Below are 25,375 nucleotides of genomic sequence, written 5' to 3'. Positions count from 1 at the left end.
GCGGGGCTTCCACCCTCTGCCAGGCCAGAGGACAGAGCAAGTGAGTCGTTGGCTTGGGAAAAGGTGGTGTCAAACAAAACTGGTGCTAAGGAATTTATGGTAGCGCTGAAAGTGCTGATGCAACAATACAAAAAACAACAAGGGTTTTCGATACCCTCTGATGCCAGGGTTCGGTCGGAGGAGAGTAGTATGGTACAAGTCCCCATGTTGATTGGAAAAGAGTCCACTGTGAAAAGCTTTCGCTTGGTGGATTCAATGTTTTGCGGTTTAGCTTCATTAGGAGCGGGGGTGCCAGAAAAGCTGGTGGAGAAAATACAAAATGGTTCAATACGGTGAAGACTTCAGGTGTCATGTGTCGGCCTCAAATTCCATCAGCTGGGCTAGCAAAGCCACTGATGTATGGCTCCAACTTATTCTAGCACAGAGACCACAAAAACGCCCTTTTCAGGCGGATCCGCAGTTGTTGGACAGCAGTTGGCGTCTGCGGCTCCCAAACCCAATGGTACATGCTGGCTCTATAATGAAGGGCACTGTAGATTTTTCGCGACGTGCAAATTTCGACACAAATGCATAGTGTGCGGCAGTAACTACGCCGCGGTACGGTGTTTCCAAAGGACCCGGAGCAACACAGCTGGTGGTGTTTCCAGCTCAGCAACGAACACTGGTGAAAGGCAACATCCTGCAGCCGTGGTTAGACAAATACCACAGGAGGCAAGCCTTCTTGAAAATGGATTTAAACATGGGTTTTACATTCTGCATAATCCGCGGCCATCTCTGTTGTTGAATTCAAATTTAAAGTCGGCCGCGGACAATGTGTTAATAGTTGAAGAAAAATGGTTAAATGAGGTCAGGGCAGGTAGGATGGCGGGCCCCTTCGTGGAGCCCCCATTTGACAATGTACGCGTCTCCCCGCTAGGTTTCCTAAAAAGGAGACAGGCAAATTTTGACTCATACACTACTTGTCTTTTCCAGTGGGATCCTCAGTAAATGATGGCATATCAAAAGAGCAGGCAGCAGTGTCTTACACGTCGTTTGACTGGGTGGTACTTTTGCTTCGACAAGCGGGGGTGAGTCCGCTTTACGGCTACTACCGGTACACCCAGACTGCTTCCACCTGTTGGGCTGCAGGCTTAACGACCAATTTATTGTGGACATGTGTTTGCCGATGGGATCCTCCATCTCATGCTATTATATTGAGTTGTTCAGTTCCTTTCTGGAATGGATTCTGGTTCATGAGGCAGGCATCACAGCGGTTATTCACTATCTGGACGACTTCTTGTTTGTTGCTCTAAAAGATTCTACACTGTGTGAATTTTCGCTGTCGGCTTTTAGGGCTATTGCTAAAAAAAATAGGGGTACCTCTTTCGGAGGAAAAAACGGTGGGAACTGTGTCATGATTATCGTTTTTGGGCATAGAAATTGATTAGGCCCAAATGATTTACTGGTTGTGGATAAAACACGAGGTGGAATCGGTCAGCTTTTGTCATAAACCCACACTACACCAAATACAGGAACTGTTAGGACTTCTAAATTTTGCCTGTAGGGTTATACTTATGGGCCGTGTTTTCTCACGTCGCCTTTCGCTAGCAACGGTGGGAGTAAGAGAGCCACACCATTTTGTGTGAATCACAAAAGCGATCAGAGGCGATTTACATGTGTGGAAAGTGCTCTTATAGTCGTTCAATGGCCATGTGATTTGTCAAAAAGAGGAGAAATCTAGCGTGGAATTAAGCCTTTTTTTGGATGCGGTGGGAGTCGTCGGTTTTGGAGTAATTTTCGGGAATCATTGGTGCAGCGCACCATGGCAAAAGGGTATGGGTGGAGACCCAGTTGGTAAAAAATATTGCATTGCTGTAGTTGTTCCCAATCGTGATGTTGGTGGAAATTTGATGTGTCAGTATGCAGGACCAAGGTATCTGCTTCTGGTCAGATAACGAGACTGTGGTTCAAGCGATAAACAAGCAATCGGCTTCTTCACCTCCAGTTTGGCCCTATTGCGGCACTTGGTACTGCGGTGTTTATAACCAGAGCAAAGTATGTCCCCGGAAGTCAGAATTCCATGGCTGATGCCCTTTCTCGATTACAGATAGAGACATTTAGGGAACTACACCAAGCGGTGGATGTCGTGGGGGTATGTTTCCCTTCTTTCTTGTGCGTTTACATGGCAAGATGGATATCACAAAAGATTTTGTTTTGACTATTCTGGTTCCCGGAGAAGCAAGTTTTTGCTACTCTACGACTTATTTGCGTCCAGAGCACAGAACTACCAGTGCGATTATTGGACAGTTTAATGTCACTGACAATTTTCCAGTAGATTCCTTTCCTATTTGAGGAATCTGCTTTTTCCATTGTTCCCAACACTACTATCAGGGCAACCTCATCTTGTATAGACAGGGCTGCCAACTGGGAACAATGAGTGATCGCCAGCGGTATCGCCGCTATATTAAAAGTACTGGAAGGAGACAATCGGGAGACAGAGGTAAGTTACACTAAACTAAACCTAGATAGAGTTGGGTTCTGAAGTATTTGTACTATGGTGATTTGGTGAGGTCACAGCTCTGGAGTACTGTGGAACATTCTCACTTAGGTCCAAAGGGCACGTCGCCCTCTGCTGTTGATGACCACCTGGGTATTACTATCCCTAAAAACCTTCCCTATTAGACCCTTCTGAAGGACGATCACTCTAAGAAAATTGCCCTGTGCCAGCCCCTCGCCTATTACATCTTGCTTTTTCCTTATCCCACCAAAGCATTTCATCCTTCAGGGGTGACAAAGAATGTGGCCCAGTTATAAGAAAATCGCATAAGGGGAATCCAACACATTCTAGCAACACTAATTCAATGGAAGTCCTGCTTCGCATATGCCCGTTTTGCCCTCTGTAACAAGTGCCGATCAACGAGATTGGCACTTATTTACCAGGTCCTCACACCAGCCAGTCAAACAGTATGGGGGATGAACAATCGCTCATATGATTCCCCCCTTCCATACTCTTTTATTTCCCCTGGCTGTAGTTTCTACTTTAACAACTGGAACAACATACAATTGTTTTCCCCCATTTGCATGATAATTGTACGCAGGGAATGTGATGTCATGCATTTTTAAAGTAAAATGTATTGCAGTTGCTGAAAAATAATGGGTTCTTTTTTTTATCCCGGAGTTTTCAGAAAAATTGTTGATGTGAATTAACTTAACTAATGGGTTCTTCTTACGTGCGAGTTATGTCCTTCTCACAGTTGGACAGAACTTGTGCGTGAAACAGTTTGTGTGAATGCACCATAATTCATTGTGAAATATATTGTTACAGTAACTGCAGATGGAAGGGGAAGATTCAGGCGAGAGTCATCAGGAAGGAGACTATCACCACCTTGGTACAGGCCAGAACCAATAGGAAGAAGTTAATCACCATTTCAGTGCCACACAGAGAATCATCTCTGGTGGGCATGGTATTAGGGGAGACATGCTTGGCCTCACCTGTCGGTAATAATTGGTCAGGTCTATTTAGCATGGCCTGATGCTTAATTCTGAGTTGTTCAATCTTCAGTTTTGCTCTGGCTGTGATTAGAGTCAGAGCTGGGTGCTGGATCTCAGATTTTTACCTGCGCCAACTCAAAGCTAAGTACTGCGCTTGGTATCATTTTCATGCTCTATGTGTTATTCCCCTATCCCACATAGGGTCTACTAGTGGCCGAGGTACGTGGTCAGGTTCGTCCTTGTCAGGATGGGTTACCTGCATATAGACAGGTCCCTTCCCTGGGTAAAGTTCATTAGGGACAGTTTGTATCCTTGTTGTGGTTGTCTTTATTGTTTTGTACTGTATGGTGTACAGTAGCATGAGTGACTCAGGTTGTGGATCCAGCATGTCTTACAAGGACAAAACACATACAGGTTCCTTATAGTATCCTGCAGATTGTGCAATCTCATAGACTGTAGAAGTTGGAGTCCCAGGTGGTCGAATATATGTTCTATTTGTGATAAATCTGACGACCGGACAGGCAGTGTGACAGTGTTGTGGCTGCAGGATGTCCTGAACATATCGCTGAGCTGTCATTGTCCCTCGTACTACTGCTAGGGGTGACTGACTGTTGTATGTGACATCCCCCAGACCATCACACCAACAGTGGGGGCAGTGTGCCACTCCCCAGTAAAGACAGAATTGAGATGCTAACCCCTAGGTCTCCAGACATGAACACAAACATTTTCAGTGCCCATACTAAACCTGAATTCTTTGCTAAAGAGACGACCTGGTTACACTCCATAGCGTCCAGTTTCATCGTTCATGACACCACTGCAGACGGAGGTGATGGTTGGTGTCAAAGGCCGTGTGTGTAATGGGCACCTTGAGACCAAATGTCCTTCAGGTAAGTGCCAGGAAATGGTTCCTACAGACACAAGGGTGTAATGATGGCGCCACCTGTCTTTGGATAGTGGTCAAAAAATAGTTGGAGCTGCCCACGCATGTCAGCCTCTTTTGGTGGTCTGTTGGGGCTTCTTGAGCCTGGTCACCTTGTATGCCCTCACATATCCACTGGCCCTAACACATCCTAACAGTCTGGTCAGAACGGCCCAGGTGGCGGCAATTCGCCAATACGACCATCCAGCTTCTCGTATTCCAATAATGCCCCCTCCTCAGACTCTGGTAACGGAATTAAATCTCTTCTCTGCGTCGTAGAGGCGTCTGGGGGTCAACAAACTCTACACAAGCACAAGAAGAGGTCTCTACACACAAGGAGCCTCCGAGAGCCTTTTATAGACCAAGGGGGGAACCACTTTTAGGGCCTCACGTGACAAGACCGTTCATCTAATCACACCACAACTCACATTATTTGCATATCTGCCTGAGATGGAACTGCAGGACGGGTTTTGTCGCAAAACAACAACTCCTTCTAGGTGCTTGATTTTTTTTTTACAAGGAGTGTAGATTATGAGAAGGACACTGATAAGTGGGGGAGAACATGAGAGAACACAGAGTGGAAGAAGGGAGAGAACTGCTAGGGGATGGAATGGATGAATGGACCTTAAGGCTGGGTTCATACTGGACGGAATTTTGGTGCGGACTTTTGCATCGAAATTCTGCCGGCAATCTTAAATCCGAGCCCAAGCAGCAAAGTGGATGAGATTTGCAAAAATCTCGTCCACACGCTACGGACAGTCCATTGTGACCAAGCTGCTCTGAGACTGACATGCGGCGCTGAATTAAAATCCACGGTATGACATTTGTAACGCCATTTCCGCTGTGGGCGCTCTCCTCTATATGGGAAGAGATGGCCGCAGCAGAATAATGTCGGACAAACCGCTTCAATACCTGCGGGTTTTGAAGCTGGCTTTCTGCTGCAGAAATGTCGTGGGATTCCCGTGCGGTCCAGCTGCGGACATTCCATGGGATTTCCGCCCCGTGTGACCACAGCCTAAGGGTTTGTTCATATGTAGCAGAATTGTTGCAGATTTTCCACAGTAGAAAATCCACACCAAAATCCGCGTCAAACTCTCCACCATTAGGAATCCACAGCAGACGTCGTCCCTCCAGCTGAAATCTGTGGATCCGTGGCAAAATCTGCATCAAAATCCCCACCAAATAGTACAGATTTTGATCCCAATTTTTTTTTCCGGATCTGCTCTATAATCTGCAGTGCAGTCGGCCACGTGTGAGCATCCCCATAATGGGAGGTGTTTAGGCTATTTAGGACCTAAAGAATGCTGCGGCCAAATTTCATGTTTGTATGACCCCAGGAAGTTACATTACATAGAGTTGCCAATACTTTTGCAATGAGCATTGAATAATCGAGTTGTGATCCCTTTTTCTTCCTATTTAAGACCTAAAGAATAGTCGTGCCAAATTTTATGTTTATACAACAGCGGGAAGTTACATTACATAGGGGTGCCAATACTTTTGCAATCAGCATTGAATAATCGAGTTGTGACCCCTCTACTTTTCCTATTTAGGACCTAAAGAATGATCATCCCAAATTTCACATTTGTACGACATCGGGAAGTTAGAGAATTAGATTTGGTACAATACACAGAGGCGCCAATACCTTTGCACTTAGCATTGAATTTTCGAGTTATGACCCCTTTACTTTTCCTATTTAGCACCTAAAGAATACTCCTGCCAAATTTCATGTTTTTACAACACCGGGAAGTTAGAGCATTAGTGGTGAGTCAGTAAGTGAGTGAGTGAGAGCTTTCACCTTTATATATATAGATTTAGTGCAGGTAAAATAAAGCCTAGACTGCAGGCTGGATAGAAGTGCAGCAAATTCTGACTGTGAGACATATCCAGTCCATACTGGATTGTCAGCCAATAAACTAGAACAGTGATCCCCAACCAGGGTGCCATGGCCCCCCGGGGCACTGCGAGAACCCACAAGGGTGTCATGAAACTCCTAACTAGGGAATCGGCATTAGCAGCAAGTCCGTCCATTAGCACTACCGAAAGTGGTGCGAGAGGAAACTCTGCTGGCGAGCTCCACTCCTGGTGTATAGTGAATGCTGTCTCACCTGCCGCCCGGTCTCGCAGCTGCCACAGACTGACACAAGAGTTATGGCTCACGTGGGTGTATGTCACCTGTGTATTACACACTTATAATTCACATGCGTGTAATGCCTGGTGCTAAAAGATCATTAATTACCATTGGGCCTCTCACACCAGCGTTTTTTCAGGCTCTTTTCCCGACTTAGAATACAAATGCTGAATGTCCTATTTTGGTGCCTATTACACACATAATGCGCATTTATATAGTCTATGGGATTTAACATATGCATGTACTTGCAGATTTGCTTTGTACCGTGTATTTTACCCGCGCTACGTCTAACCATGTGGCTATATATACCTAAGGGCTCCTTTACACCAGAATGTATTTTTCGCACTGAACGAGGCTGTTTAGCGAAGGTATCGGTAGATCTTTTATGGAACATTTTCCACCTGCATGACATTCATTTGCATGTGCCAAACAAAACTTACCCCTTTAATGGCCAATTAGTCTAATGAGTTCCAAATGTGTGTTTTCCAGCAGAATTAGTGTTTCACGCATCTTCTTGCACACTTGCTTCTTTGGGGACCGTTCTGCAAATGCACAGAAACGTACAGCATGCTGCAATCTTATTCTGCGCAGGCAAAATACATAAAAGTGTACTAAGCCATTGACATTAATGGCTTCTGTTCTCTGCGGATTGCATGTGAACACAGAAACATCCGTGTGAAGAAGCCATAAGTATAAGAAAGTATTCCCAGCCTCTCTCCCTGAAGTGGTGTAGTGGCCCAGCCCATCATCCTGGTCTGCACCATAAATGTTATACATGTATGTCTTATGTTGATGCACTGTGCAAAACGTGTCTAGTCTTTTCCAGTATGTGTGTTGCAAAGCTGCAGTGCTTGAGAGGTTAACTTTAAGAAAATCAGAGTCTGCATGAAAATGTATCAAGTCTCTCATGTTATGAGAGAGGGTATAAATGGGAGTAATTGAGAGCAGGAAGAGAAGGCCATCTTCTGGAGTTGAGAGAATCTAACACAGAGCCACAGGGAAGCACCTTCAGCGTCCTTTTGGTGAAGATGGAAGAGGAGGAGAGATTTCCAGTGATGACTGTATTCTGGATGTGAGTGGAGTGAGTCCCCAATAGTGAGAAATTGTAAATAATTCTCCAGACAAGGCCAATGCAGAGGTACTAACCAATCTTCACGTTTTCCTACGGGGCCGTCCAGAGCCAGGATCACCGCATAGAGGAGCACCCTTTAATTGTCACACCCACGTGTCTCCAAGGCTGTGTGGAAGGACTTCAAGTGTCTGTGGAGTGCCCCTACCCCTTTCCTCTCTGGAGTGTTCCCCTTCTAGGAGCAGTACTTGACAGATAACTGCAGGACTGATGTCATCCTGAGTTTCCTCCCTGACCTCAGATCTTTTGTGTTGCCTGCACTGTAAAAATTGTAATTGAACTGCATTGTAATAATTGTTTCAAGTTTACTACAATAAAATTTATGCCGGGCCCTAACGGTTCCTAGGGACCCATGGTACTCAAAGACTGTGTCTATACGTATTCTCCCCCGAGGATCATTACGGTGTGTAGGAACAGTGACGTCACCCGTGACAACTACTACCCCTGTCATCCTGTTATTGGCATTCCGTATTCTAGGGTTGTTTTTGGTGGCCTGCAGTGATACTCTGGCCTTGGCTGCATGTTATCTCTCAGGAAAAGGAGCCTGGTAATTGGCGCCGTGACAAGCCAACACTTTACCCTCCCAGCTCCCCACATATGTCAGGTGTCTGGGGTCTCCTTATGGGACGCTGCAGTGGGGGGGTTCAGAACATTTACTACTGGGGGGAGGATTTGGCCGCGTGTATACTAGGGGAACGTTTGGTCACACTTATACTGCTGGGGGGAGAAGAGAGGTTGGAGGGATGAAGTCTTGGGTATTTCTTACACGCCGCCATCATCCTCACTGATGGAGGAGACCGCGGGTGCATTGTTTTAGAATCCGGTGTGCCTCATAGATCTATATATATAAAATTGAATGTATGTCTGTATGCGTGCGTGTCTGTTTGTCCTTTATGCGCTACTACGCCATTCATCCGATCGCCATGAAACTTTTGGAAGTTGTTGAGTACACTCCTGGGAAGATTATAGGCATAATACATTTATGCTACGATAAATGGCGCGCATGCGTGCGTCGTCGACAGTTACGACCCCCCCACGTAGATCGTTCGATTTCCATCATTGCCACTGATTCTCTCACTTCCCGATGTTGTAGAAACATGAAATTTGGCAGGAGCATTGATTATGTCATAAATAGGAAAAGCTAATGGGTCCCAACTCGATAATTCAATTCTATGCGCAAAAGAATTAGCGTCCAAATTTTACGTACAGAATCTAATTTTCTCGCTTCCCAATGTCATAGAAACTTGAAATTTGGCACGAGCATTGATTATGTCATAAATAGGAAAAGTTATTGGGTCCCAACTCAATTATTCAATTCTAAGCACCAAAGAATTAGCGTCCAAATTTTACGTACGGAATCTAATTTTCTCGCTTCCCAATGTCATAGAAACTTGAAATTTCTTGCCAATGTCATAGAAACTTGAAATTTGGCACGAGCATTGATTATGTCATAAATAGGAAAAGTTATTGGGTCCCAACTTGATTATTCAATTGTAAGCGCCAAAGAATTAGCGTCCAAATTTTACGTACAGAATCTAATTTTCTCGCTTCCCAATGTCATCGAAACTTGAAATTTGGCACGAGCATTGATTATGTCTTAATGCATGTCTCAAATCATCAGTTCTATGGCAACATGTTAAGAAATTGACTTTGAAAACCAATATGCGTGTTCAACTACAAAATGATGCATCCGCCGAACGTTTCGCAAAACAATTGCTGGATATTGGAAATGGGAAAATGCCTATCTACAGATCTACACAATGTATCACATTGCCAACAAACTTTGGAAAGATGACATCAACCAAAGACGAATTGATCCAAAAGGTGTTCCCAAATATCGCGCGGAATTACAAAAATCATCAGAGGCTCAGCGCACGGGCAATATTAGCAGCTACCAACAACGATGTCAATGCCATCAATTTCAGCATTCAAAACGGAATACCAGGCGAAGCGACAACGTATAAGTCCATCGATACTGTGATGAATCAAGATGAAGCTGTCAATTACCCAACGGAATTCTTGAATTCACTCGATTTTCCAGGTATGCCACCGCATATTTTAACATTGAAAATAGGCGTGCCTATCATTCTTCTCCGAAACATCCATCCACCACGACTTTGCAACGGTACAAGACTTTCAGTGAAAAAGATGATGAACAATGTCATCGTAGCTACAATTTTGAATGGGAAATTCACAGGGGAAGATGTTCTGTTGCCACGGATTCCAATTATCCCAACAGATATGCCATTTGAATTCAAACATTTACAGTTTCCGGTGCGACTCGCTTTTGCAATGACCATCAACAGAGCACAAGGACAATCGCTGCAAGTGTGTGGGCTAGATTTGGAGAATCCGTGCTTCTCACATGGACAACTGTATGTGGCCAGCTCACGCGTCAGAAAACCTTCGGATTTATTCGTGTACGCACCAGACGGAAAAACTAAAATATCGGGTATCCACAAGCACTTGATTAAATACATAGAATTAAAACAACATAAGACACAATGTAAATTCAATGTTATAAGAACGAGTTTGTTACCATACAGTGCGGCATGGGGTCCCGCGGTCGGCGCGCGTCGCTCCGGCGTCGGCTCCAGCAGCCTGGAGCCCTGTATCGAGGTCATCCCAGCAGCTTGGGTTGGCCAGTGGGCGGCGGCGTGGGCGTGCCCGCCCGTAGGGTGCCGCCCGCACTCCTCTGTGCTTCTTATACAGCAGTGGGTGGAGTTGCCTCCTCCCACTCTCCGCCCCTGGGCGGAACCTTGTGGTTAAATGACTGGCAGTGAACTGAGCTCATGGCCAGTTATTGGTTCTGCATGCACCTAGCCAGTCTGTCTGCGGTTCTTCTCAGCCAGTCCCTAGTTGTCGGTCAGCTCCCTCTGGTCCCCTATTACTCTGTCTGTTTGTGTTGGTTCTGTTTGCCTCTAATCTAGTCTGGCCCAGTCAGCACTAGTTGCTATCCAGCACCCTGCCAGTTTGCCTGTGAGCTCCATCTCCAGCCTTGTCAGTTTGTTTGGTCTGTTACACCTGCCTCCTCTGTCGGCACTCTGTTCCCCCCATTAGGTAGTTTCCTGCTTGTCAGCCGCCAGGTCCCTAGCCAGTGCACGGACCGCCGTCCAGTTGTCCGCCTGGGGTTAGCCAGGGCCGAGGCAAGTAGGCAGGGACAGTGGGGTGCGGGAAGATCAGGGCATCCCACTTGGCGCTCGGGGGGCAGAGTGCCGTAACAGAGTTTCCTTGATTTTCCTTTTTTCTGATGTTGCAGCAACGCGCGACGGGTAAGCTAGTATAAAATAATATATAGTTATCTCCATCCGTTATGGCCTATAACTGAGAACTATTAGGGCCCGGAGGAGCCAGGGCCACAGACGCACGGGTTAAACCTTACAGACCAGTAGAGACTGATGTCATGGAGTCTGATAATTCTAATAATCCAGAACATCAAGCCCAGCAGCTGCCTGTTGATTGGAATTTCACACTGCACTGTGAAATGGCGCCTCTAGTGGTCAGAATACAATAACACTAACAGATGATTGGACAAATAAAACAGCTGTCTGATTTTGGTGCGCAATTTCCCACACGCTTAGGGTGGCTTCACACGGACGTATTTGCAAATACGCACAATTCAGCGCAGCAAGTTTGTACTATGAAAAAGGTGGATTTACACACGTTTTGGCACATTTTATCCTTTTTACGCACGCAGGGCTTGCTCATTTGCGTGCAGCAGACGAATGTGCCCACGATTTAAATGTCTATGTAGCCTAATTAGTTCCCATTGAATTTCCCATTGAAATCAATAGGTTCCATTCTCTGCGTATTGCGCATACAAATAGTTGCACAACTCCATCCACGTGAAGCTGGCCTTAGATACGGGATGGAAATAGAACCCATTCATTTTAATGGGTATATTCACACGGTCTATTTATCACGCGGGCGAACAGTCTGAGGAAAAATAATCGCAGCACGTCCTATTCTGGTGTGATTTTCAGATGAAAATCACCTATTCAGGTATTTGACTGCATTAGAAAAATATCAGATTTCACTCCCATGATGCAACTGCAATTAGATTTTAACCCACAAAACCATGGAAACCATAATTTAAAAAGCAAGAGGAGAACCAAGATGCAAGTTATTTTATACGTGTGATGATAGTAGGTGGCCGCCATACTGCCGTGATGTCATAGATATGAGGCGTGGGCGGGACATCCATTGTGACATCATCAGCATGGCAGACTTTGTGATGTCATTGAGTGTGGCAGCTCCTCCACTATGACATCACAAAAGACCTGCAGCTATAAAAACCCTCCGCGCGGCTATTCTGGTGCCATTTATTTAGTCGAGACTTTTGTCAAAACTATTGTTGGTTCCCGTAGAAGCGAGTTTTTACTACTCCTACGATTTATTTGCGTCCAGAGCACAGAACTACCAGTGCGATTATTGGACATTTTATTGTCATTGACAATTTTCTAGTAGATTCCTTTCCTATTGAGGAATCTGCTTTTCTCGTTGTTCCCAACACTACTATCAGGGCAACCTCATCTTGTATAGACAGGGCCCCCAACTGGGAACAATGAGTGATCGCCAGCGTTATCGCCGCGATATTGAAAATACTGGAAGGAGACAATCTGGAGATAGAGGTAAGTTAAACTAAACTTAGATAGAGTTGGGCCACAATGAATTAGTAAGATTACAGCTCTGGAGAACAATCATCAGTCCACCAATACAACGGGGTAAAATAGCTCCATGCTACCATACGGTGGAACATTCTCACTGAGGTCCAGAGGGCATGTCGCCCTCTGCTGTTGGTGACCACCTGGGTATTAGTGTCCCTAAAAGCTTTCCTTATTAGACTCTTCTGGAGGACTATTACTCTGAGAAGATGGCCCTGTGCCAGTCCCTTGCCCTATTACACCTTGTTTACTTGTAATCCCACCCCAACGCATTTCATCCTTCAGGGGTGACAGAGAAAGCGGCCCAGTTATAAGAAAATAACCCATAAGGGGAATCCATGAGGTCGAAACACTAATTCAATGTTTTGTGTAACCTATAAGGGGTATCCATGAGGTCAGAACACTAATTCAATGTTTTGTGTAACCTATAAGGGGTATCCATGAGGTCACAACACTAATTCAATGCTTTATGTACGTCTCTTTTGTCACTGCCCATTCTGCCCTCTGTAAGAAGTGCCGATCAGCGAGATTGGCACTTATTCACCAGGTCCTCACACCAGCCGATCCGACAGTATGGGGTATGAACAATCGCTCATATGATCCCCGTCCCCCAACACTGTTTTATTGCCCTTAGCTGTAGTTTCTATTCTAGTAACTGGAACAATATACGATTGTTTTCCCCCTTGTGATAATTGTGCATACGGCAATGCGATTTTATGTATTTTTAAAGTAAAACATATTGCAGTTGCTGAAAAAAATGAGTTCCTTTCTTGAAGAAGAATCGCCTAAAAAATAAGATCCTGCTACAATTTGTTTTTTTGATGTGAATTAACCCATTAAAATGAATGGGTTCTTTTTACGTGCAAATTCTGTCCATCTGGTAATCGGACAGAACTCGTACGTGGAATAGTTTGTGTGAATGCACCATAATTCATTATGCAATGTATTGTTACAGGAACTTCCGATGGAAGGAGGAGAAGGCACTGGCGAGAGGCATTAAGCAGATGATCACCATCTTGGCACAGGCAAGTGTCACCAGAAAGGAGACGATCTGCACCCTGGCACAGGCGAGATCCATCTGAACGAAGTGGATCCCCACGTTGGCGCAGGAGAGATCCATCTAGAAGAAGCCGATCCCCACTTTGGCTATGGCGCGATCCATCAGAAAGAAGCCAATCTCCACTTAGGCGCAGGCGAGATCCATCAGAAAGAAGTGGATCATCTCCTCAGCGCAGACCACAAAGAGAGTCATCAAGAAGAAGCCAGACACCACTACAGCGCCAAAGTCCTTCAAGGCATAGGGTGTCACAAATTAGAACAGATAGGACCCAGCGGCCTCCATCACCGCGTCAGGAACAGCGAGTGAGAACAGAACGCGGGTCTAGAGCGGAGAGGCGCCGGTCTCCACCGCAGCAGCGGGAAAGAGCGGAGAGGCGCCGGTCTCCACCGCAGCAGCGGAATAGAGCGGAGAGGCGCCAGTCTCCACCACAGCAGCGGGAAAGAGCAGAGAGGCGCCAATCTCCAGAACAACCGGAACCTACAGAGCGCTCTGCAGCAACAGGAGCAGATGGAAGAGACAGCAGGCCTTGTGTGAATGAAGGTCTCCCATCTAGAATAATTACAGACAATGAAGACCTAACATGTGCCATCTGCATCATGGACTTTGAGAGCGGGGAGCAGGTCACAGTGCTGCCATGCTCTCATGTATTCCACCAACCCTGCATTACATCGTGGCTTCAAAGAAAACCAGAATGCCCCATGTGTCGTGCACACTGCTCTCCATGAAGGAATTGCTGCAGAGGCTAGAAGTAACATCTTTAATGTTATAATAAACCCGGTTTATAATGTTCAGCTAGAAATTCTGTGTTTGTCGTTCTTACTGATTTTTGTATCCGCTGTAGTGCGGACTGGTGGTTCATAAAGGAGGCACATTAGCAGGCAGCAGGCAGCTGGCGTGGAGCGGAGACCTCACGTTGTCAGCCATAATGGAGGGCAGTAGATTCAAATTGTAAATAGAGCGAGCCACAGGGGGAGGTGGAAGGGGAGGACTCCAGCGCGGTACGGTGTTTCGAAGGACCCGGAGCAACACAGCTGGTGGTGTTTCCGGCTCAGCAACGAACACTGGTGAAAGGCAACATCCTGCAGCCATGGTTAGACAAATACCACAGGAGGCAGGAGGCAAGCCTTCTTGAAAATGGATTTAAACATGGGTTTTACATTCTGCATAATCCACAGCCATCTCTGTTGTTGAGTTCAAATTTAAAGTCGGCCGCGGACAATGTGTTAATAGTTGAAGAAAAATGGTAAAAGAAGTCAGGGCAGGTAAGACTACTTGTCTTTTCTAGTGGGATTATCAGTAAATGACGGCATATCAATAGAGCAGGTAGCAGTTTCTTACACGTCGTTTGACTGGGCGGTACTTTTGCTTCGACAAGCGGGGGTGAGTCCGCTTTACGGCTACTACTGGTACACCCAGACTGCTTCCACCTGTTGGGCTGCAGGCTTAACAGCCAATTTTTGTGGACATGTGTTTGCCGATGGGATCCTCCATCTCATGCTATTACATTGAGTTGTTCAGTTCTTTTCTGGAATGGATTCTGGTTCATGAGGCAGGCATCACAGCGGTTATTCACTATCTGGATGACTTCTTGTTTGTTGCTCCGAAAGATTCTACACTGTGTGAATTTTCACTGCCGGCTTTTAGGGCTATTGCTAAAAAAATAGGGGTACCTCTTTCGGAGAAAAAGACGGTGGAAGCTGTGTCATGATTATCGTTTTAGGGCATAGAAATTGATTCGGCCCAAATGATTTTCTGGTTGCCGACGGAAAAAGTGGTGCGGCTAAAACACGCGGTGGAATTAGTCAGCGTTTGTCGTAAAGCCACGCTACACCAAATGCAGGTGCTGTTAGGGCTTCTAAATTTTGCTTTTAGGGGTATACCTATGGGTTCTACCCTTTTATGGTTAGTAATGCGTGTCCTTACTTCTAACGTTGTTTCCCCGACGTAGCCAAGGCCACATGGGCACGTAATCAAATACACAACGTATGTGGACGTACATGAGTACCGATGTCGGATTTTTAATTTTTGGCCCGTATAGGGATGAAAAAAAGTATCGCCCCTCACCATATTGCCACGACATGCACAATTGTGGCATGGATGGTTACCTTTTTTAACAGGAGCTAAAACGCTCTGTGTGGTAGTCTTCTCCAGGCTATACGATGGCCTTACCAATTTGTCTTTTAGAGTTGATGCCCTTCTATAGGCCATAATAGGTCTTTCTTTAAATTCCAAAAAATTGCTACAACCATTGAGTAACACAGGCCAATATTTGCTGATAATACTGGTGATTCCCTTGCTCGCAACCCCATAAGAAGAAACAAATGGAATTCTGTTGTTGGCTGGTTTCTCTACCGAATCGCGTTCAATACTGCGTACCTTGTTGACAGTCGTATCGATTGGACCCTTAGGATAGTCTCTCGTTTTAAATTTCAGGCTCATTTGCTCAAGTCCCAGATCAACATGAGCCTCATCTGTAACCCTCCACACCCGTAATAGTTGACTGAATGGTAATGACTCGATCATCGTGCCAGGGTGAAAGCTATTATAATGTAGGAGGCTATTTCTATCTTAGTCCTTCACAAAAAGGTCAGTAGACAGCTTGTCACAGTTCTTGTATACTAATACATCCAGGAACCGGACCCTTTCAAAAGAGGAGACAAGCGTGAATTTCAGTTTTGGATAAAAAGAATTCAATTCCAATTGTGTCATCCCAAACCAGAAAAATATCATTGATGTATCGTAGCCAAAATTTAACCTTTGGCCAATACCCTGAGGGATATACAAACTGTTCTTCAAAGCGACGCATGAAGATATTAGCGTATTTCGGGGCAGTGTTAAAGCCCATGGCGGTGCCCTGTCGCTGCCCGTAAAACACACCCACGAAGACAAAATAGTTCTTCATGAGTATGAGTTCGAGCAGCGATAGGGCAAAGAGTACAGATCCATTGGATAGGCCAGAGTTTCTCACATAGAACCCCACTGCCTCTTGACCGAGGTGATGTTCAATCGACGTATACAGTGATGTCACGTCCAAGGAGGCCAATATTGTGTCAAGTGCAATACCCAAATTTTTAATTTTCAACAAAAAAAATCGCTTGTATCGCGTGCGTACATGGGAGGCCGCACATGGGCCTAAATGGGCATAAAATCCTATCCAAAAACCTCGCAACATTACTGAAAATGGACTCGCACACAGAGAAAATAGGTCTGCCGGGTGGATGCATCAGGTCCTTATGGATTTTAAGTAAGGTATACATCATCTGCACCCGTGGGTGTGGGATATCAATATATCTGACCAAATCACCATCGATCATGCCTTGGAGAAGGGCTTCATTTAACAAAAAGCTTCTCACATCCCGATAATGAGCCGCTCTCAGACTCTGGTGAAATCTCTTCTCTGCGTCGTATAGACATCTAGTGGTCAACAAGCTTTCTACAAGTGGAAGAGGAGGTCACTACACACAAGGGGCCTCCGAGAGCCTCTTATAGGCCAAGGATGGAACCACTTTTAGGCCTCATGTCCACTAGCTAAATGGAATTGCGGATTCCGCAGCGGATTTTCGCTTTTGCCCATAGGGAATCATTGGCCATCCGCGGTCCATTAAATTGATTTTTGCACCCGTGGATGGCATTTTAAAAGAATTGCGTTTTTCACACGCGGGAGAAAAAACGCGGCATGCTCCCTTCTGCCGCGGATTCCACGCGGATCGGCAACATTGCTATCACATTGATAGCAATGTGTGCAGATATCTGCATGCAAAAAAAATACTATTTAAAGCAAATCCGTGCGAAATTCGTGGCAGATTCTGCGCTGATTGTATTTTTAAGTGGACATGAGGCCTTAGTGTCTGAGGTGGCAAGACCATTCATCTAAGCACGTCACAACTCTAATTATTTGTATATCTGCTTTTAGATGTATCTGTATGTCAAGTTTTACAGCAAAAGGACAACTTCTTATAGGGGTGGATTTTATTGACAAGCAGTGATTATAAGAAGGACACTGATAAGTGGGGGAGAACATGAGAGAACACCGACTGGGGGAGGAAGAAAAAAGAACACAGCTGTTGGGGGATGGAATTGATAAATGGACCTTAGGCCTCATCCACACGGCCGTGTGCGTAAAACTCTGCGTGGATCACATAGCATGTTATTGGCCTGTGAAGCCAGTGATGAGCCGGCTATCGCACGAATGGCAGCGATAAGGCACTGCACATGACGACATATCCCACGCAGGCTGTCACGAGCAGTGTGCTTGTTTCTTCTTACATTTCCCACTCTGTCTCATAGCGGCGTTGCATATGCTACCCATAGAGAAGAATAGGGCTGTTTCTGCATAATACGCTGTGAAATAGAGCATGCTGCGATGCTTTTTAGGTGCGTATCTGCACACATTGACATGCTAATGTGAATGGATCAATGAAAACCAATGTACTATTATTGACTCCATTCACCGCATACTACGTGGTTGCGTATAGCATATGTAATACGTGGTCAAATCATGGCCGTGTTAATGAGCCCTAGGGGTTTGTTCACATGTAATGGAATTGTTGCAGTTTCCGCTGCGGCCACGGTTCTACTATTTTTAATAATGGGCAAGAATTGGTGGTGAGAAGCCCCACAAAAAAGTGCTTCTCTGTATCATTGGGGCCCCTAACCTGCCCGGCTTCATGGAGGAGCTCTGCAGCGCTCTAATATATCTTGTATTCAGTTCCTTTTTTAAATTCAAGATCTCTGCTTGCTGAATAGGAAACTTTATTTACATCCAGAGACTGAAAATCTGTCCAATCCGAGTACTTCTGGAAGCCGGCGGTTTGTCTACGACAATCATCTGGTGAGCTGAGCAGCAGCACAAATCCCTCTGCTATTGAGATAGTGTTACGTCCGCTTGGCACACAACAGCACCCCTCCTCAGAATGGCCGCAAATGTGTACATTTAAAACCGCAAACACACACATATAGGACTTGCACGAACCAATTGCATCTCTCCAGGAGGAAGAATGGACAACTGTCCCTAACTGATCAAGGAAAGAGGGGCACCCCTGCCTAAAAGCGGAGTCATCGCCTCGATAAAGGCGGCTCCACTGTCTTCTTCTACTGACCTGACTAGCCCTGATCAGGGAGCTGGAGAGATGCACTAAACACATGGGACACAACACTGTGTACACACACACACACACACACACACACACACACACCAACGTACAGTGTAAGACATACCACATAGAACAGGACTGTACACACCACATGTCTGGCCACTTGCACAGACATACAACACAAGTCACTGTTCACACTAACATACAACAGGTAGTGCATACAACACGGACCCCACCCAGGGACCACATGCATACCAATGGTAGCCAAAGCAGTCCAAGTGTCCTCACTCCAGGGAAATAGGTAGAGTCAGCCACCGTGTTGACATAGGGAGCAATGTCAGGCACAACTCATCTGACACACATAGGACATCAGAGGTCTGGGGGCCACACCCGCCCAGGGATAGGGAGAAACCTGCAGGCGCCTGCACCTGTGGTCACCATACCACACACTACACAATGCACACACCCCAGAAACCGCTAGGAGGGGAGAGACAGCAGGTGCCCAGACCGTCTTCAGGGGAGGAGAGAGGGACACTTCAGACAAGCATGCAACCACGAGCTGTGAGTGGGATAACCTGTGATACATAAGGCACTAAAATGACCAGCAATCTCTCCCAACACTTTGCTGGTATTTATCTGCTGCTGACCAGGGGGATTGGCTGGTGGAGAATACCACACCCAGCCAGCTCAATTACCCCTACCTGTGAAGGTGTGCACAAGGAAACCTGTAGAACCACAGGTCCCAGATGCTCAACCCTAACAGATAGTTTGCTACAATGTATCAGTGCAGGTAAAATAAAGCCTAAACTGCAGACTCGATAGAAGTGCAGCAAATTCTGCCTGTGAGACGTATCCGGTCCATACAGATTGTCAGCCTATAGACTAGAAGAGCGATCCCCAACCAGGGTGCCATGGCCCCCCGGGGCGCTGCGAGAACCCACCAGGCAGGGGCGTAGCTAAAGGCTCAGGGGCCCATGTGCAAAAGTTCAGCTTCGGCGCTCACCTGTACCCACACCCATAGCTAAACAATGGTGCATACAGCTACACAATGAATCTACATACATGATCTGCCCCTGGCATGAGCTTTCCAAACATGACACATCTCCTGTACTACATGATAATGATGTGTTTGTGGCCCCTCAGGCTTTCTTCATGTCTTCACGTTTTTCTGTTGTATTTTTGAACCCCCATAAGTGTGCGATCCGACATGTCTGCAGCATAGTCAGCAGAACTGGTCTAAATATTCCCATCACTATCATGAGATAAGATGGTGGAATCATCCCAGTGATTCACCACCTGCTCCAATATCTCCTCTTGTTAAATGTTATCTATTGTTCCCTGTTATCAGCCGTTTCCGAATGAGGGGAAGATGACAGTAGTGGGGTAGCAAACACAATCCTATCTCCATACATATGTGTGAGGGATAATACAGGGTGACCACGGAACAGCAGGCCGGTACCACGCCATTATGAAACGTGTCTATGAGATCATCTGTTGGTTTTACCCATAGCAACCAATCACAGCGCAGCTTTCATTTTATCTCAGTAGTATAGCAACCAATCACAGTGCAGTTCTCATTTTACCTCAGTAGTATAAGAAATGAAAGCTGAGCTGTGATTGGTTGCTATGGGCAACCATGTCAGATAAATTTAAGGTGATTTAGGCCGGACAGTCCCGCTTTGGGACCCTGTGTCCCGCTTTCCCCAGGGTACCTATAGGGACAGCCTTTTGTCTCACTTTCATTGCGTCTCCCTGCTCCACGGTGCAGGAACTGGAAATCTATCTGTATACTGGATGTGTGGTGGGGCTCATTCACACGGGCCGATCGTCACCGCCTATTACACACGTGTATATCCTGTGCTTAACACACGCTGAACGGAAGCAATGAAAGTCAACCAACCTTCATTCCTCCATGCACACCGGTGTGTGGACACTGCGTATCGTTACAGAGATAAATCCCAGCATGCACTATTACTCTGCGTATGTACGCAGCATGAGCCCCCATACCCTTGTATGTTACGCTGTCCATACGCAATACATGGAGTACAGGCAGCGTTTCCATACGCATCCCTGTCTGAACGGTTTGGGAAATTTAAAAAAAAATCACTGCGCATATCCGTGACGTGTGATTGGTGGGCATGCGCAGTGCCAATCGCAACCCGTACACTGTCTCCGCCAGCATATGGGTTGTAATGTGTACAACGGGAGACTCGCTGTACGCATACGCCCGTGTGAATGAGCCCTTGGAGTCGCTTCACATCAGAGTTGGAGGTTCAATTTTCAGCCTCCATGACTGAATTCTCTAAAAACTACAGAATGAAATAGCGCAGCGTGCAGCTATCCAGGAAAACAATCCCATAGCCCTAATGAGAACGAGCCCTAACGTGTGTCATGTATGTGGATCTGATTCATGGATGTGTATGTGGTGCAAAACACCCAAGGGCACGTTCACACATGGCAGATATGGTTGTAGATTTCAACCCTTTACCAGAATTCAAATTGAAGGGGTGGAATCAGTGACATGTGACCGCACCCAAAAATGAATCTTTCTTTCCCCGGCGGCGAACTGTAGTTTTTATCAGCGCCATTTTTGGGTACATTGACTGTATTGTAAAACTTTTATTCTTTTTTTCATGGTAACAGGGAGAGAAAACGCATCAATTCTGCCATAGATTTTTTTTTTACAGCGTTAATCATGCAGCATAACTGACACAATCCATTTTTTCTGCGGGTCGGTACGATTACAACGATAACAAAATTCTTATATTTTTTTCGTTTTTTCCACTTTTCTGCAATAAAACCCCTTTTTTTAAATCTTTTTTTTTCTATATCGCTGCATTCAAAGTTCTATAACTTTGTTATTTTTCTATGTACGTAGCTCTGAGGGCTTATTTTTTGCGAGAAGAGCTGTAGTTTTTACTGGTACCATTTGGGGTACATATGGCTTTTTTGATCACTTTTATTGTGTTTTTTTGGGAGGCATAAGGCTAAAAATTAGCATTTTGCCTCAGTTCTTTCGTGTTTTTTTTTACACATTTTGCCGTGCAGGATAAAAGGCATGTGCAACTTATTGTACACCTCGTTACGGACACGACAATACCAAATATGTGGGATTTTATTTATTTATTTTTTATGCTTATTTGAGAAAAAGCACAAAAAAAAGGGATTTTTTTTTTACATTTTTCTTTTTTGTACATAATTTTTATCTTTTGTTACACAATTTGTGTCCCTGCGGGGGACTTACAGCTTAGCACTGATTATCGCTATGATCAGGCATTGCAGGACTTCTCTCCTGCAATGCCTTATAGCTTATACAGCGATCATAGGCAGTGGTAATATAGGATGCCTGTAAGTGGCATCCTGTTACCTTGGCAACCAGCCTGGCTCTCTGCGATTATATTACCAGAGCCCGATAACATCACAGAGGGAGCGTGGTCCCTCTGTGAACCCTTCCCATGCTGCAATCTAAATAGATCGCCACAGGGAAGGGGTTAACAGCGGGGGTCGCTGCTCCGATGCACCCCCGCTGTTGCAGCAGGAGCCTAGCTATTAGTTGCAGGACGTAAGTTTATGCCCTGTTGCGGGAAGTACCCCGCTGCCACGACGTAAACTTACAACCTGGAGCGTGAAAGGGTTAATTTATCAATCTACGTCGCTATATAAGGGCTTGTTTTTTTTTGCGGGAATAGTTGTATTTTTGTATATTGCATATTTTTGTGTTGTGTTTGTATGGTGTACACATTTCAGCACAAACAACATGATACCTTCATTCTGAGGGACACTACGATTACTATGATACCAAATTTATATAGTTTTTTTGTAACACTTTTAAAATACAAAATATCTCTGAAAAAATATTACATTTTCTGCCGCCGTCCGCTGGCAGCCACAACATTTTTGTTTTTTATTTTTCTGTCGACGATAGTAGTGTGTAGTTTCTCTTGGTACTGTTTTGGAGTATGTGAGAATCCTCTCTTGGAGACGAGGGTGAATATATAATTATAACTATGACAAAAGGGTTTTTTTAACTTTTTGTTACCTCCTTATTTTTTTGATTTTTCCTTATACAATAGTATACTCTCCACTCTGATCTCCCGCCAGCCCAGCACCGCCATCCCTGTCCTCCACTCCCTCCAGCCAAGCACCACCATCCCTGTCCTCCACTCCCGCCAGCCCAGCACCGCCACCCCTGTCCTCCACTCCCGCCAGCCGAGCACCACCATCCCTGTTCCCCACTCCCTCCAGCCCAGCACCGCCACTCCTGTCCTCCACTCCCGCCAGCCCAGCACCGCCATCTCTGTCCTTCACTCCCACCAGCCCAGCACCGCCACCCCTGTCCTCCACTCCCGCCAGCCGAGCACCACCATCTCTGTCCTCCACTCCCGCCAGCCCAGCACCGCCACTCCTGTCCTCCACTCCCGCCAGCCCAGCACCGCCATCCCTGTCCTCCACTCCCGCCAGCCCAGCACCGCCATCTCTGTCCTCCACTCCCGCCAGCCCAGCACTGCCACTCCTGTCTTTTCCACTGCGCTCTATTTACTTTGGCTGCAGTAATGACACATATATATACGGAATGTCACCGCTGCATAGCCAAGAGAGCAGTGGTGCTGGGCCGGTGAGGGGCCGGAGCAGGAAGTACACCTTAGTATGTTATTTTTAACCATTTTTGCCCTCACAAATATTTTTCGAGAACTTTGGGAAAACCCCTTTTTAGGGCTTATTTAGACGACCGTATATCGGCTCGGTTTTCACGCCCGGCCGATATACGGTGTCCTTGTCTGCAGGGGGAGAAGGATGGAAGAGCCAGGAGCAGAAATTGAGCTCCCACCCCCTCTCCGCCCCTTGCCACTATTAAAAAATAAAGCCTAAACTGCAGACTGGATAGAAGTGCAGCAAATTCTGCCTGTGAGACGTATCCGGTCCGTACAGATTGTCAGCCTACAGACCAGAATAGCGATCCCCAACCAGGGTGCCATGACCCCCGGGGCGCTGTGAGAACCCACCAGGCAGGGCCTAGCTAAAGTCTCAGGGGCCCGTGTGCAAAAGTTCAGCTTCGGTGCACACCTGTACCCACACCCATAAGTGTGCGGTCCGACATGTCTGCAACATAGTCAGCAGAACTGGTCTAAATATTCCCATCACTATCATGAGATAAGATGGTGGAATCATCCCAGTGTTTCACCACATGCTCCAATATCTCTTCCTGTTAAATGTTATCTATTGTTCCCTGTTATCAGTCGTTTCAGAATGAGGGGAAGATGACAGTAGTGGGGTAGCAAACTCAATCCTATTTGTATACATATGTGTGAGGGATAATATAGGGTGACCACAGAACAGCAGGCCGGCACCACGCCATTATGAAACCTGTCTATGAGAACATCTGTCGTTGTTACCCATAGCAACCAATCACAGCGCAGCTTTCATTTTACCTCAGTAGTATAGCAACCAATCACAGTGCAGTTCTCATTTTACCTCAGTAGTATAAGAAATGAAAGCTGAGCTGTGATTGGTTGCTATGGGCAACCATGTCAGATAAATTTAAGGTGATTTAGGCCGGACAGTCCCACTTTGGGACCCTGTGTCCCGCTTTCCCCAGGGTACCTATAGGGACAGCCTTTTGTTTCACTTTCAGGGCGTCTCCCTGCTCTACGGTGCAGGAACTAGAAATCTATCTGTATACTGGATGTGTGGTGGGGCTCATTCACACGGGCCGATCGTCACCGCCCATTACACACGTGTATATCCTGTGCTTAACACGCGGTGAACTGAAGCAATGAAACTCAACCAACCTTCATTCCTCTATGCACACCGGTGTGTGGACACTGCGTATCGTTACAGAGATAAATCCCAGCATGCACTATTACTCTGCGTATGTACGCAGCATGAGCCCCCATACCCTTGTATGTTACGCTGTCCATACACAATACATGGAGTACAGGCAGCGTTTCCATACACATCCCTGTCTGAACGGTTTGGGGAATTAAAAAAAATCACTGCGCATATCCGTGACGTGTGATTGGTGGGCATGCGCAGTGCCAATCGCAGCCTGTACACGGTCCCGCCAGCATATGGGTTGTAATGTGTACAACGGGAGACTCGCTGTACGCATACGCCCGTGTGAATGAGCCCTTGGAGTCGCTTCACATCAGAATTGGAGGTTCAATTCGGAGCCTCCATTACTGAATTCTCTAAAAAATATGAAATAGCGCAGCGTGCAGCTACCCAGGAAAACAATCCTATAGCCCTAATGAGAACGATACTGGTACCATTTGGGGTACATACGGCTTTTTTGATTACTTTTATTGCGTTTTTTTGGGAGGCAAAAGGCTAAAAATTAGCACCTTGCCTCAGTTCTTTTGCGGTTTTTTTCCCCTTTTGCCGTGCAGGATAAAAGGCATGTGCGACTTATTGTACACATTGTTACGGACACGACGATACCAAATATGTGGCATTTTATTTATTTATTTTTTATACTTATATGAGAAAAAGCACCAGAAAAGAGGGATTTTTTTAACATTATTTTTACAGCGATCATAGGCAGTGGTAATATAGGACGCCTGTACGTGGCATCCTGTTACCATGGCAACCAGCCGGGCTCACTGCGATCATATTGCCAGAGCCCGATAACATCATAGAGGGAGCGTGCTACTGCCTGTGGGTAATAACCTGGATATTAACCATTTAAATGCCGCTGTCAATCCTGACAAGGGCACTTAAATCTTCGGGGGTCCCGCACGGCCCCCCCGCGGTGAGATCGGGGAGCCGTTTAGGTGTCATGGCAGCCAGGGGCCTTTTTAAAGGCCCCAGGGCTGCCTTAGCAGACTGCCTATCAAGCCATCCCCGTGGGGTGGCTTGATAGACTGCCTGTCAAATGGCAGTATGACGTAATACTATAGCATTACGTCATACTG

The sequence above is a fragment of the Eleutherodactylus coqui genome, chromosome 9, assembly GCF_035609145.1.
Source record: "Eleutherodactylus coqui strain aEleCoq1 chromosome 9, aEleCoq1.hap1, whole genome shotgun sequence".
NCBI classification, from domain to species: domain Eukaryota; kingdom Metazoa; phylum Chordata; class Amphibia; order Anura; family Eleutherodactylidae; genus Eleutherodactylus; species Eleutherodactylus coqui.
This window is presented reverse-complemented; position numbering follows the sequence as displayed.